This window comes from Cebus imitator, unplaced genomic scaffold (assembly GCF_001604975.1).
Source record: "Cebus imitator isolate Cc_AM_T3 unplaced genomic scaffold, Cebus_imitator-1.0 Scaffold253, whole genome shotgun sequence".
Classification (NCBI taxonomy): domain Eukaryota; kingdom Metazoa; phylum Chordata; class Mammalia; order Primates; family Cebidae; genus Cebus; species Cebus imitator.
Genome location: NW_016107568.1, coordinates 460,306 through 474,603, shown reverse-complemented (window position 1 = coordinate 474,603; position 14,298 = coordinate 460,306). Strand labels below are relative to the sequence as shown.

Here is a 14,298-nt window from a genome sequence, read left to right as displayed (position 1 = left end):
AGAGAAAGGAAGAGAATAAATATTCGAAGTTTAAATAATGACTGAGATTTTTCCAAAATTAGTAACCAATACAAAAATCACAGATCCAGGAAGCTTAGCAAATACCATCCATAGTAAATAGTTAAACATCTATACATGAGTATATCATATTCAAACTGCAGAAAATCAAAGACAAAGAGAAAATTTTGAAAGAAGCAATAAAGGAGAAAAGGAAATTTAACTAGAGAGGAACAAGGATAAGAATTACATTAAGCTTCTTTTCAGAAACTATGCAAACAAGAAGGGAGTGAAATGAAATATTTTAAATGTTGGAGAATAAAGGCTTAGGCACCATTCACCCTTCCTTGTTGCAGTAGACACTGGTTAAGATGTTAGGTCTGTCAGCCTTGGAGTTCTGCTTATATGTGCTGCTATGTTGTAGACAGGTCAACTCAAACTCTTCCATTTTAAGAGTGCCAGCATGTTCTGTAGAGCTCAGTATGCCTCAAGGCCTGAGATTTGTAATTAATATCCTCACATTAGAATAAAAATAGTCATGAGATATGGTGGTGATGAGATACATGTTGTAGGCAGTATTTACGGCCAGGGCGGTGCTCAAAAGAGCTGGTTCATAATGGCAATGAGGTAATAAGAAATAACCAGGTGTAGAGTCACTGGAGATCAGGCCAGCTGGTCCTTAAAACTTACCTATTCTAACTCTGAGGATGGATAAACAAAATATTACTCTACATCACACTGAGTTTAGTTTCCAAGTTGAGATTAAAACTTGGATCATCTCATTCTCAGCAATGTAGCTCACTGTCTTCAGCCACTTTCTTTCCCAGACATTCACAAGATAAAATCCAGTGTATTAGAAACATGACTTTAGGAAACTTGATAAAATGAAAATGTTCGGGAAATTATTTGCCAAAGATAGTTGGTGATTATCACCCTCTGTGAAACTCAAGGTTCAAGAGAAGCAAGATTAGATGTCTCTATAATTGTAGGTCTTTAGAAGGCATGTGACAAAATAAAAAAAAAAAAATAAACTTTTGTTTCCTTTGATAACTTACATATTTGTTCAATTTGAGTTACCCGATTGGCTTATAAATCATTTTCTAAGAGTTTCAGATAAAAACTTAATTTCCTTAGTTGGCAAAAATGGTTGCAGAACAGTAAATTGGTCAGAACTAAGAGGTCTCATAATGGTAAAGAAGATAAGAATGTGATGTGTATATATTACTTTGGTGTCAGCATAGACGAGTTGGGCTAAACAGACCCTGTCGTTAGGAGACACTGGCATTTATTTTGCATATTAACATACATAGGCACCAGTATCTGAGGTTAAGAGTTAAGAATTTTAAGTGTTTTCTTAAGAATAATACCTTTATTTGCTATATATGGACTATTTGAAGAACCATTTCTTAAGCACAAAGGAAACCAACAGAGAAAAAAAATATTCTGTGCTTTTAATTTAGACTTATATAGGCATTGGAAAATATTTTTATTAAAAGAAAACTTTTTTTTTAAGATTTAAAAGAAGGAAGTACAGTGCTTAGATCTAGCACCTCAACTTTATGTTTCTAATATATTTGTTTTCTAATAAATTTTTACTTTCTAATATATTTGTTTTCACATTTTTCCTCTGTTCTAATCTTTTATTCCAGACATCTCTAAGGCTTTTACCATCTTTTTAGCTGAGATCGGAATATAATTTTCTCTGATGCTGTATCTCAGCTCACTGCTGACTGATGTGCCACCTACATCCATTCTCTCCATATATTCTATTTTACCCACACAATAGCATTCAAAAGAAATGTTCCTACCTGGTATCAGACATTGAGAAATGCTGAAATTAAAAAAAAAAAAAAGATTTATTATCTGTCCTCAGAGATGCAATGAGCTGGTAAGAAAAACACTTATAAAAAGTATAATTTTCAACTAATGGCTAATCTTGGTGGATTAAACACATTTATTTCCTCATGAAAGCCAGCTAAACCAACTAAATGGCTATAAAAGGTAGGGAGAAAGTCATAAATCCAAAAATTCCAAAAGAATACGAGAAAAATGGCATCTCATTTTTTAAATGTTAGGAAACAGCTAGACAAGTAATAAGTGACTTAGCAGCCTCCAGAAAGTGAAAACCTGATTGTTGGAGTTGGAAGCCTAGAAAAAAATTTGACTCTCTTTGCAGAACCCAAGTAAATCTCAAGAATTACAAATGCTTTCAGCTGGATATGTCTGGGTACAAAGGAATGAGTTGCAACAGCCTGAGAAGGTAGTTGTATTAGTCTGTTCTCACGCTGCTATTAAAAACATAACCAAGACTGGGCAATTTATGAAGAAAAGGAGGTTTAATGGACTCATAGTTCCACGTGGCTGGGGAGGCCTCACAATCATGGTGGAAGGCAAAATGCACATCTTATATGGTGGCAGGCAAGAGAGAATAAGAGTCAAGCAAAAGGGAAAACCACTTACAAAATCATCAGATCTGGTGAGATTTACTACCGTGAGAAGAGTATGGGAGAAACCACCCCCATGATTCAATTATACCACACTGGTGCCCTCCCACAACATGTGGGAATTATGGGAGCTATAATTCAAGATGAGATTTGGGTGAGGACACTGCCAAACCACAACAATAGTGAATACTGAGGTAAGTGAACTCACTAAGAATAGTGAAGTAAGATCCCTGGAGTCCTAACTGGAATAGGAGAATATAATGCTTCAGGAAGGGAGACTGTCTCCAGAAAAATATGAATGAAACAGATCAATTACCCTGTTGGTCTGTAGACAGTGAGATTTACACTTCTGGTGGAGTATTTAAAACAACTTATTTTTAGATATGCAGAAAAAAGCATACAAAAAGTGAAGCAGTTATTAACTTCAGAGAAGAAAAACAGTCAAAAGGAAGCATAATCATAACATTCATAATTAGCCATTAATGATTTAAATACTATAAATTGAGTTAACCAAAAATCATGATAAAACTATATTGGGAGAATGAGGGAAAAGGAAGTGTTATGGTAGGGAGGTGTGCTCAGGGTGAAAATGAAAGCTATAAGGCTTAGTTGATTGCCTCAAGTAGTAGGAAGTTAGTAGATTATATATAAAACCAAAAATTAGAACAGTATTTAAAATCAAACAAATAGATGCAATAAAAAACGATAAAGGGGATATCATCACAGATTCCACAGAAATTCAAACCATCATCAGAGATTATTACAAACAACTCTATGCACATAAACTAGTAAACCTGGAAGAAATGGATAAATTCCTGGACACTTGCCTCTTCCCAAGCCTAAACCAGGAAGGAGTCAAAACTCTGAATAGACCAATAACAAGGTCTGAAGTTGAGGCAGCTATTAAGAGCCTACCACCCAAAAAAAGCCCAGGTCCAGGTGAGTTCACAGCTGAATTCTACTAGACATACAAAGAGGAGCTGGTACCATTCCTTCTGAAACTATTCCAAATAATCCAAAAAGAGGGGATCCTTCCCAAATCATTTTATGAGACCAACATCATCCTGATACCAAAACCCGGCAGAGACTCAGCAAGAAAAGAAAACTTCAGGCCAATATCCATGATGAACATCAATGCAAAAATCTTCAATAAAATACTGGCAAGCCGATTGCAACAGCACATCAAAAAGCTTATCCACCATGATCAAGTAGGATTCATCCTGGGGATGCAATGCTGGTTCAACGCATGCAAGTCTATAAACGTAATTCACCACAGAAGCAGAACCAAAGACAAAAACCACATGATTATCTTAATTGATGCAGAGAAGGCCTTCGACAAAATTCAACAGCACTTTATGCTAAAAACCCTCAATAAACTAGGTATTGATGGAACGTATCTCAAAATAATAAAAGCTATTTACAACAAACCAACAGCCAATATCATACTGAATGGGCAAAAACTGGAAGCATTCCCCTTGAAATGTGGCACTAGACAAGGATGCCCTCTCTCACCACTCCTGTTCAATATAGCACTGGAAGTTCTAGCCAGAGCAATCAGGCAAGAAAAAGAAATAACGGGTATTCAAATAGGAAAGGAGGAAGTCAAATTGTCTCTATTTGCAAATGACATGATTGTATATCTAGAAGACCCCATCGTCTCAGCCCAAAATCTCCTGAAACTGATAAGCAACTTCAGCAAAGCCTCAGGATACAAAATCAATGTGCAAAAATCACAAGCATTCCTATACACCAATAACAGACTTAAAATCATTCACATAGAAATATGGAAGTCAACACAAAAAGAAACAATTAAAAATAAGCAATTTATTTATATTATCTAATATAGCCCTTTCAATAACACTATGCCATAATGGTGGCATGGTCATAATGGTGGCATGGTCATAATGGTGAATCCCATCTCTATTAAAAATACAAAAATTAGCCAGGCATGGTAGCGCACACCTGTAGTCGCAGCTACTCAGGAGGCTGAGGCAGGAGAATTTCCTAAACCCCGGAGGCAGAGGTTGCAGTGAGCTGAGATTGCACCACTGCTCTCCAGCCTGGGTGACAGAGCGAGACTCAGTCTCAAAAACCAAAACCCCCAAAACCAAAACCAAAACACGATTCAGTATGATTTCAGAGTCTGCATGCATGATTAGTATTTCTATTAGCCTTTCTCTTTCTTTGAAAATGATTTTACTTTCAAAACTGCAATGTGAATAAATTTCAAATATTATTTAAGAAATACCTCTAACCCAGTTGCCATCTGTACCATCTACTTGATCCATACACACTGCATGCATCCAGTGTAGTTCACTCCACTCCTCAGCTTTCTCTGTCATGGGCAACAGCTACAATAGGACCTCCCACCCTCAGACTTCTTCACGGACAGTCAGGCAAGAGTCTCTAAGCCATTCCCAACACCAGGGATCATGTGCCAGCAAACACCAGAGGCTTGCTTGGGCCTTGTGTTGGTGGCAGATTGGGGCTTGTTCTGGTTTTCTGGAGCACAGCAAGTAAAATTCCAAACCCCCTGAGTTATCCTTTCTTGCATTGCTATAAAGAAATACCCAAGAATGGGTAATTTAGGAAGAAAAGAGGTTTAATTGACTCACAGTTCTGCAGGCTATAGAGGAAGCATGGTACTGGCATGTGCTCAGCTCCTGGGGAGGCCTCAGGGAGTTTTTATTCATGGCAGAAGGCAAAAGCAGGAGCAGGGACATCACATGGCCAGAGCAGGAACAAGGGAGATGGAGAGGTGCCACACTTTCCAACAACCAGATCCTGTGACAACTTACTATAGCAAGAATAGCACCAAGCAATGAGGAATCGTCCCCTATGACCCAAACACCTCCCAACAGGCCCCTCTCCAACACTGGAGATTACATTTTGACATGAGATTTGAGTGGGGACATATATCCAAATGATATTACCCCTGTTCTGACACCTGCCCCCTAAATTTCCAAAGAGTTCCTTTATTGCCATGCACCTGTCTACGTGTGAGGGCCAATGGGGGAAATGCCAAAAAGGTCTCTACTACTAAAAATTCCCTTTAAATAAATCCTCCTTTTTGATGATTAGTCACTTGGTTGTTCACAAATGACCTGTTGGGTATGTTTAATTAATCAATTTTGCTAATTATTTTATGAGTGTTTGAGAGACACATGAGACAGATCTCTAATTTGGGAGTACTTATTAGCTATTGTTTTCTGATTTGTGCTTTATATAAAATTCATAACTGATCAAAGGTGCTCCAGGTCATTTAAGGGATAAGATTAAAACCTAGTTCTGTCTGATTCTAGAATTTACATTCATGAGACAAATGTATATTTGCTTTAGACTGATGGGTTTCTAGTGCCTCCTAAATTAATGGTCCATGAGATCTACTCACTCCGTTTTTGCCCCTCAAAGCATCTAAGAGAACTAGGGTTCAACTGAAACACTTTGGAAAATAACAACATAAACCACTTTGGAAACAGGAGATAATAGTAGAGGTGATTTCTGGCATTTGGTTGGGCTTGGCCAGTGGCAGGAACTGGAGAGTAGGAGGAGAGAGAGGTCAGAGGATTTTTATAGGCAGGGTGACTCACCATCCTATGGGATTTCCCTTTAGTGATTCAAAAGAAGAAGTGCATGTCCTATGCCCATTTTTAATGGGGTTGTTTGTTTTTCTTGTTAATTTGTTTTAAGTTTCTTATAGATTCTGGATATTAGACTTATCAGATGAATAGCTTGTATATATTTTCTCCCATTCTATAGGTTATCTGTTTACTCTGTTGATAGTTTCCTTTGCTGTAAAAAAGCCCTTTTGTTCAACTAGGTCCTATTTGTAAAGTTTTGTTTTTGTTGCAGTTCTCAAAAGAAGACATACAAGCAGCTGACAAGCATATGAAAAAATGCTCAACATCACCAATCATTAGAGAAATACAAATCCACAATGAGATCCCATCTCACACCAGTCAGAATGACTCTTATTAAAAGGTGAAAAAATAACATGCTGGTCAGGTTTGCAGAAAAAAATGACCACCTATACACTCCTGATGGAAATGTAAAATAGTTCAGCCACTGTGGAAAGTGGTTTCAAAATTTCTCAAAGAACTTAAAAAAAGAACTACCATTTGATGCAGGAATCCCATTACTGCGTATAAACTCTCCAAAATATAAATTGCTCTACCATAAAGATGCATACATGAATATGCTCATTGCAGAACTATTCACAACAGCAAACACATGGAATCAACCTAAATGCCTATCAACAGTGGGCTGGATAAAGAAAATGTGGTACATACACACCATGAAATGCCACAAAACCGTAAAAAAAATGAGATCATGTTCTTTACAGCAACATGGATGAAGCTGAAAGCCATTATCCTAAGCGAACTAACATAGAAACAGAAAATAATATACCACTTGTTCTTACTTAGAAGTAGGAGCTAGACAATGGGTACACATAGAAATAAAAAAAATAGACATTAGGGCCTACTTGAGGGTGGAGGGTGGAAAAAGTGTAAGGATAAAAAAACTACCTATTGTACATTATGCTTATTACCTGGGTGATGAAAAAATGTGTACATCAAACCTTCACAACATTCAATTTACTCATATAACAAACCTGCATGTGCACTTCCTGAACCGAAAATAAAAGTTGAAAAGAAAAATAAAACAATAAGTAAACTCAGAGAAGTGAGTCCAGAATTTGTGATGCTTTTATTAAAGAGCATTTTCTGATTCTGGTAGATGTACCATGGTATCTAATTGTGGTTTTAATTTTCATTTTCTTAATAACTATTAAGGTTAATTAAAAGATATTTTCAAATATTTCAAAAATATGTATTAAAATATAATCTAAAACTCTGTGGGTAGTGAATTTTTACTTTATACATTTAGAGGGTCTATCATTAAATACATGTACACTTAAAATGATTATATCTTCCTGAAAATTAACTATTTTTATAATTAAGATACTTCTTGTATTCATCAGTAACATTTTTTGCTCTTCAGCTTTGATAAGTTTTTATCAAACTTCAGCTTTGATAAGTTTTTTGATTTGGGGTTTGCTTGATATATTGTTTCTCATCCTTTAGCTTTATACTTTTTGTATGCATTAAAATATACTTCTTTCATATAGTAAGTAGTTCAGTTTTGAGTTTTTAAGATTTTGTCTGAAATATTTGTACTTTATTACATATAGATATTCATATAGTTGGGATTAAATTTACCATCACACTATTGACTTTCCTGGAGGAAATAAAAGTTCTAATTCTTATTGAAAATTGATAAATGAAATGCACATGCTTTAAGATTACAAGAAAACACACAGTAAAAGACTTTATAACTATTAAATTAATTTGAGGGAGAAATAATGCAATAAAGGGGAGATACAGGTATACAGAACCATTGACCAAAAAATAGAAACCATTTTTTGTTTGCTCATTTGTTTGTTGTATTTGGTTTTTCTATTTTACATTACTGGTTTCCTTAAAAATTCAGTGTCCATTTACACTTTCATTTGGTAATTTCTCTTATCATATCAGGGAATGTAGGTTCTGCTTCCATAGCCTACATCTGGTGACTGAGGGACAGGAGTGGGCATGAAGCCAGGTTATACATACAGATAATGACTGTGATGTAGGTGGAAGAAAGACCCCTGCTTCTCCAGACTAAGGTGACCTCTCTGTCTCCATGATCAGAATCCCAGCTCCAGAGAGTGAACTCAGGACTTTCATTTAGGGATCAATTTCATAATAATTTTCTCTGCTTTTTTCTTTTTCTTTATACCCTGTTAATTGAAGTTTAGATGTTGTTCTTGTCTCTTTCCTGTTTTTTTACGTAGAACTAGCACTCACATTCTGTATACTTATCTAGAGAAGAACCATAATTTTGCTCATAAAAGCGTTCTCATATTTTATTTTGGGAATAAACAGCTTGTTATGTGGTGCCTGTGTGAGAGAAAGAGGAACAATTGACCCAGCTTTTCCAATATGATTTTAAAAAGCAACTACCTTAACAACTGCTTTGGGTTCCAACCTACTCCCCTGCTTCTTGTAGTTTTGACACTGAACTTGAGCTCTTTCTGATTTGCTCTTATTTCTATAGTAGTTAGTTTTGTTTGATGTTTACTTATAGGTGGAGTGATTTTATAAGATATATGTTTCTCTGTCAAGTTTCATGTTACTGTTCTCTTGAAATTGTTGCCTGCTAATAAGCTAATAATGTCTCATTTCACACCACATGGAGTGGGAGGAGACATTGATACTTGCCCTTAGTGCAGAATTTCAAGCTCTCTTGTATCCTTGTCTTCTGCAAAACCACATTTTCGAGTTTTCCTGCTACCTTCCTTACTCTCTTTTTCATAATCCTCTGGGAACTCTTATTTCTGATTACACTGGTTCTATCCTCTAGCAAAAAAGGGTTTGACATTTTCTGCCTCCACCCACAAGCCTGGGTGACCTCATCCCTCTGGGTGAAGAGTGGTTGAGTTTACCTCTACAGCCATGATCTTATTCCCTAACTTCCACCAGTTATCCACTTCTTGTCAACTTTATTTGAAGGTCTCTACACAACTCTGATTAAATATGTTCAAAATTTTACTCTTTGTTCCTGCAGTTCCATCCCAGTCCATGTCTATTGCCTTACTGAATGGCTGTATCACTCATTTAGTTTCCTAACCCAGAATCTGAGTGTCATCCTTTCCTGTTTTCTCTCCTGATTTACACATTAATTCTACCAACAAATACTGTCATTTCTCTTTCCTAAACATCTTTCAAATCCATTCATTCTCTCTAACTTCACTAGCATCACAGGTAGTTCAGGTAACCATCATCCCTTCCCTAGAGAATTGCCTCTTCCTTGAGCCTTTCTGATTTTATTATTATTTATTCCTGTTGTTTCTTTACATGAAATCAGGACAGTATTTCTGAAATACAATCTATTTTAATTCTGATAATTATAATTTTAGATTATAGGCCACATCGTTTTTGGAATAGAGCAAAACTGGATTTCAATCTCATCCATGCCAGCAATAGGACTATCTCTGATTTTTCAGTTTCTTCTTCTGAAAAATATCATGTTACCTTTCTTCATTCTCCGTCCATTAGTGTATCTTTTGGTCATTCATCAGGTCTCCAATTAGATGTCCCCTTATCTAGGACGTCTCCTCTCCCTACCCAATGTTGGGTTCATTGATCCTCCTATGAGCTCTCTTACGATACCCTACTTTACCTTGCAGATCACTGATTATAATCGGTTGTAACGATTTATTTACTCATCTGTATTGCCACTTTACCTTGCAGATAACCGATTATAATGGGTTGTAGTGATTTATTTACTGGTCTGTTTTTCCAAGTAGTCTATAAACTCCTTGACTGAAAGTTACTTTTTTGCCATTTTATCAGAAGCACATGGCACACTGTTTGGCTTATAGTAGTTTTTCTTTTTTTTCGAGATGGAATTTTACTCTCGTCCAGGCTGGAGTGCAGTGGCATGATCTTGGCTCCGCCTCCTGGGTTCAAGCAATTCTCCTGCCTCAGTCTCCCAAGTAATTTTGTATTTTTAGTAGAGACAGGGTTTCTCCATGTTGGTCAGGCTGGTATCGAACTCCCGACCTCAGGTGATCTGCCTGCCTCGGCCTCCATAAGTTCTGGGATTACAGGCATGAGCCACCACGTCTTTAGTAGTTTTTCTAAAGAAAATACTTAATGAATGAAAACTGCCCACCACTTTGCTCTCCTCCTCCATGTAAAGTAGGCATTATTTTATCTTACAAGTGAATCTTAGGTTCAGGGTAGTAACAAGGTCATGCAATAAATGATTGCCATTGGTTTTATCTTACTCAAAGACCAGCTTGTTTTATGATACCAGCTGCTTCCTTCACTTAGAAAGGTGTTGTTTTATTGCCATACGACCAGCTTGTTGCTATTTTATGGTCACTCGTGATGAATCTCTAAAGGTGGGATTTCATGTAAACAAAACATTTAAGTTGTGTATATTAAGGTTGATGCAAAGGTAATTGTGATTTTGGCCATGAAATAATGGCAAAAACCACAATTACTTTTGCACCAGCCTAATAAAATAGTAGCTCTCCAGAAAGACAAGAGTACTGTGGAAATGTGCGAAACTGTGAAGGGGGGCATTTACAAAATACCATTTACTTAGCTTGTGTATATAATGACCTTTGAGCAGAGGCTGGCATACAGTAAGTCCTCCACCACTGATATCCACAGTAATTAGCACTATTATTTTCATAGGAAAGACTATATCAGGCAGTCACTGCTTTTTCAGCAAATTTCAAAATAGACATCCACACCCATATTGGGAACACAAAATCAGTTAATGCTTCCGATATAAAAGGGGAACTAGTTGCGCTTCTCAGAAATTCTCAACACAGCCTTTAAGTTTCCAAACATCTGCTAGAAGAGGAATGCAGATTTAAACTGAGTGAGGTGTGGAGTGGGGGAAGTTCACGGGGCCTAGACTAAAGAACTCTGTGGAACTTGCCCAGACCACTGCACGCATCAGACCTACGGTGAATATTGCAGGCCTGAAGAAAGGTAGGTCCAGGGACTTGCCTTCCTAGACTTTTGGGCTGATGGTTTATTTCCTGGGTTTAGGATTTCTGGGAGCGGAGTGAGAAAAAATTGAGGCCACTTCCCATGACGCAAGCTGGTATTCAGGATTGGGGTGGGCAGAGTGCACCTTTAAATGTGCATTTGGTGGGGGGATGAGGAACAGTCCTTGCTACAGTCAATGAGAGTTAGAAAAGTCTCCTAAACACTGAAGTTGGAGGCTGGATGAGGTTGTTTTACTTACTTTTGTTCCCCAAGTCCTCAGAATATCAAAACACAGAAAGCAGTAAACTTCTGACTAATTACCTTATCTACTGTTAATGTCCTTCTTCCACTCTCTTTATTCTGTCCCTGACTGGTTATTTTTATCATTTAAGATTTAAGAAAATATCTGCCATGTGCAGAATTTGGTGTACATGGAGCAGGGCACCGGCAGGGTCCCCAGCCTTGTACATTGGGCTGTGGCTTTATCTAGTTCTCCAGTGGTCTCTGGCACTATTCATGGGGCACCCAGGCAGTAAACTGAGGCTGCTCATGAGAAAATTTGCTAATGAAAAACACCTTGCCGACTTTTAGCATTCTTGGGATAAGAAACAAGTTTGTATATAGTTATAGCCATTGTAATCTTTCCCCAGATGAAGTAAATGAAACCCAGAAAAGGGAAATAATGGACCCAGAATCACACAAGTTAATAAATGTGCTGGGAGCAAAAAACCCAGAATTCTTGTTTCCTAGTCCAGGCCTTTTCCTTCTCTGTGCCAGAATTTCTGCATCCCCATCATCCTCCCAAAAACCATCCAGGTTCAGGCCTCATTTTGAGTTTCTAGTCTATTTAATAACTTTGCCAAGACACACACAAAAAAAGATGGCCATTTGTTCCACTCTTCTCATGTTCTCTTTTTGCAACTGTGACCCATGAGCGGGGTGGTGACATAAAAATGAGAAAACAAGAGACTGGTGGTGCTGCTGATCCACAAGGAGACTGGAGCAAATAGAAGAGGGAAAGGTGGTCTAGGTCCCCCCACCTCTTTATCTGGTGGGGGTTGGGGCAAGACATTGTTATTGTCAAGAGCCTGACGCATACAGGTGATGTGACAAAACCAAGGTTTATATTCTTCTCATACCCAGAAGAAATGTCCCTCATATGTATCCAATATTCTCAGCAGTTTAAAAAAATTTTTTGAATATAGAGATGTCGAGCCCTAGATGGTTAGCACATGTTTTTGTCCTTGGGGACTTTATCTGCCATAAATAACTAACACATGGATTTGAATTTCTGTGGTGTAAAAATAGGAAGCAGTTATATGAGTTTATGGCCAGAGTTTCTTAGAATGACAAAGCACCAGCCTTGAATGACCAGACCTGACCTATGTCACCAAAGAATCATGGAAAAGCTTAAGAGTCAGTTATAAGCTTTATTTTGATATAATGTCTCTGCCCTCAGGAAGCTTAAAGTCTTAACAGAGAGACACTAAACACAGAGGGAGAACCACCAGTGTATTTGATAAGACAGACCCAACCTTTCCTAAATTCTCAGTCTGAAGGTGTGTCTAAGAGATTGAGACACAGGTTCCTTTACATTAAAGAAGAATAAAGTACACATTTAGATGGACTAAGAAGAATCATCTTTAGTTACTTTCCAAGTAACTTTGACTTCTGTGATGTAAAAGGGAAATAACATAGATTGCTTAAACCCTTAGTTACCATCATAGGTTGATTAATCCACGTGTGGGCAATGGTGGGGAAGGGGGAGAATAGTGTCTGAGACAAGACAGAGACCATGCAATGATGTTAGTGTGTGAGAAGATTAGATGATGTGGTGGGTTTGTTTTTGTTCTTACAAGGTGGCCACAGGGAGGGGTGGAACATTCCTGCAAATGGGTTCAATATATGCAAATATCTCAATATAGAAATAAAATTACCTCTTTGGAACAACTTAAGTAAGTCAGATATACTTGGGACTTTAAAACTGAAAAGGAGAGACATTCAAGTTAAGTCTATGACAATAGATTTGTGCTGAAGTAGCAGAGTTTTTATCAACATTAAAAATTTTAACTTTATGCTAAGGGTGATGAAATGCAAAGGAAGGCTTTTAAAGGGCAGGGTAGCACAATTGTTTTTGTATTTGATCATTCTGGTTGCAAAGTTAGTGGCAGATTGACTACTGAAAGCCACAAACAGACACAGGGAACATTCAGAGGCTATAACAAATACTTCTGACAAATATAGGATAATGGCTTGCCTTGAGAAGATGGGAGAAACATGCAGAGAGAAATACACAGAAATACATTGAAAAATGGTTCTGTAGGATTAGAATGAGATTGATTTGAGCATAGAGGGTAGACAATAGAAGGCATCAATGACAAACTACCAGATATTTTGAAGCAGAGTCTCACTGTGTTGTCCAGGCTGGAGTATACAGGTGCCATCATGGCTTACTGCAGCCTCCACCTCAGCCTCCTGAGTGGCTGGGATTACAGGCACCCATCATCACACTCAGCTCTTTTTGTATTTTGTGTAAAGATGGGGTTTCGCCATGTTCCCCAGTCTGATCTCGAACTTCTGGGCTCCAGAGATCCTCCCACCTTGGCCTCTCAAAGTGAGCCACAATGCCCAACTTTAAGCTTCCAGACCTTTAACATGGACAATGAAGTTAATTTCTGGGCCTTCCACCAAAAAAGGACATTTGTAGTCCCATAAGCCTCTTAGGATTCCTGTTTCATTTAACTCTTGCCACTCTTGATTAGGGACTACTTATAGGGCTCTGAAATAATCTCCACTTACTATTCCTTTCACCACCTTATTATTTTGAAAGAAAAATTTTGAGGAAGACTGGATATCTTCTATTTAGGTCTTCTAAGCTTTGAAATAAAAATTACCTCTTCTCTCTTCTGGAACAAGTAGGTAAATTGTCAATTTATGAGCTTTATTATAATGATTTTAAGTTAAGCCCAGAGAGGGACAATTCCCCCAAGTGTAATAAAATTTGAGGATGTGGATTAAACGTAAGACCAAATACAAGACCTCCTATGTTATTTTAGCCATTTGCTCCAAATCTATATTTTGTGTTCTGCCCAGGGGATGCTAAGGTGTACGTATAGGTCTAAATATACCTACTCCATAGCATGTAAATGTACCCACCTCACAAATTCCATTATCATTGGAACAGAGACTGAAAGAGGAAAAGGAGCGCCTCCTGGCCCACCTCTACATAGTCTTGTATCTAACTTATTCCAAATTGGGTGGTTTCCACCTTTTGGCTATTATAGATAATACTGCTAAGAAAATTCACT

The 14,298-nt window shown here is 37.5% G+C and overlaps 1 protein-coding gene across 3 annotated transcripts in view; it reads left to right on the top strand.

Annotated features, from left to right (window-relative positions):
- The window catches only part of LOC108282845 (membrane-spanning 4-domains subfamily A member 4A-like), a 43,734-nt gene that overhangs the window by 8,035 nt on the left and 21,401 nt on the right, over positions 1-14,298 (top strand). Inside the window, exon 1 of one of the 3 annotated variants that reach the window (XM_017498863.2) lies at positions 10,819-10,990. The exons of 1 other annotated variant lie outside the window; for it this stretch is intronic. The gene's annotated coding sequence lies outside the window, so the exon portion shown is untranslated. Of the gene's footprint in view, positions 1-10,818; positions 10,991-14,298 lie in introns of those variants that run through there. One more of the 3 variants, XM_017498864.2, reaches the window with a different exon arrangement.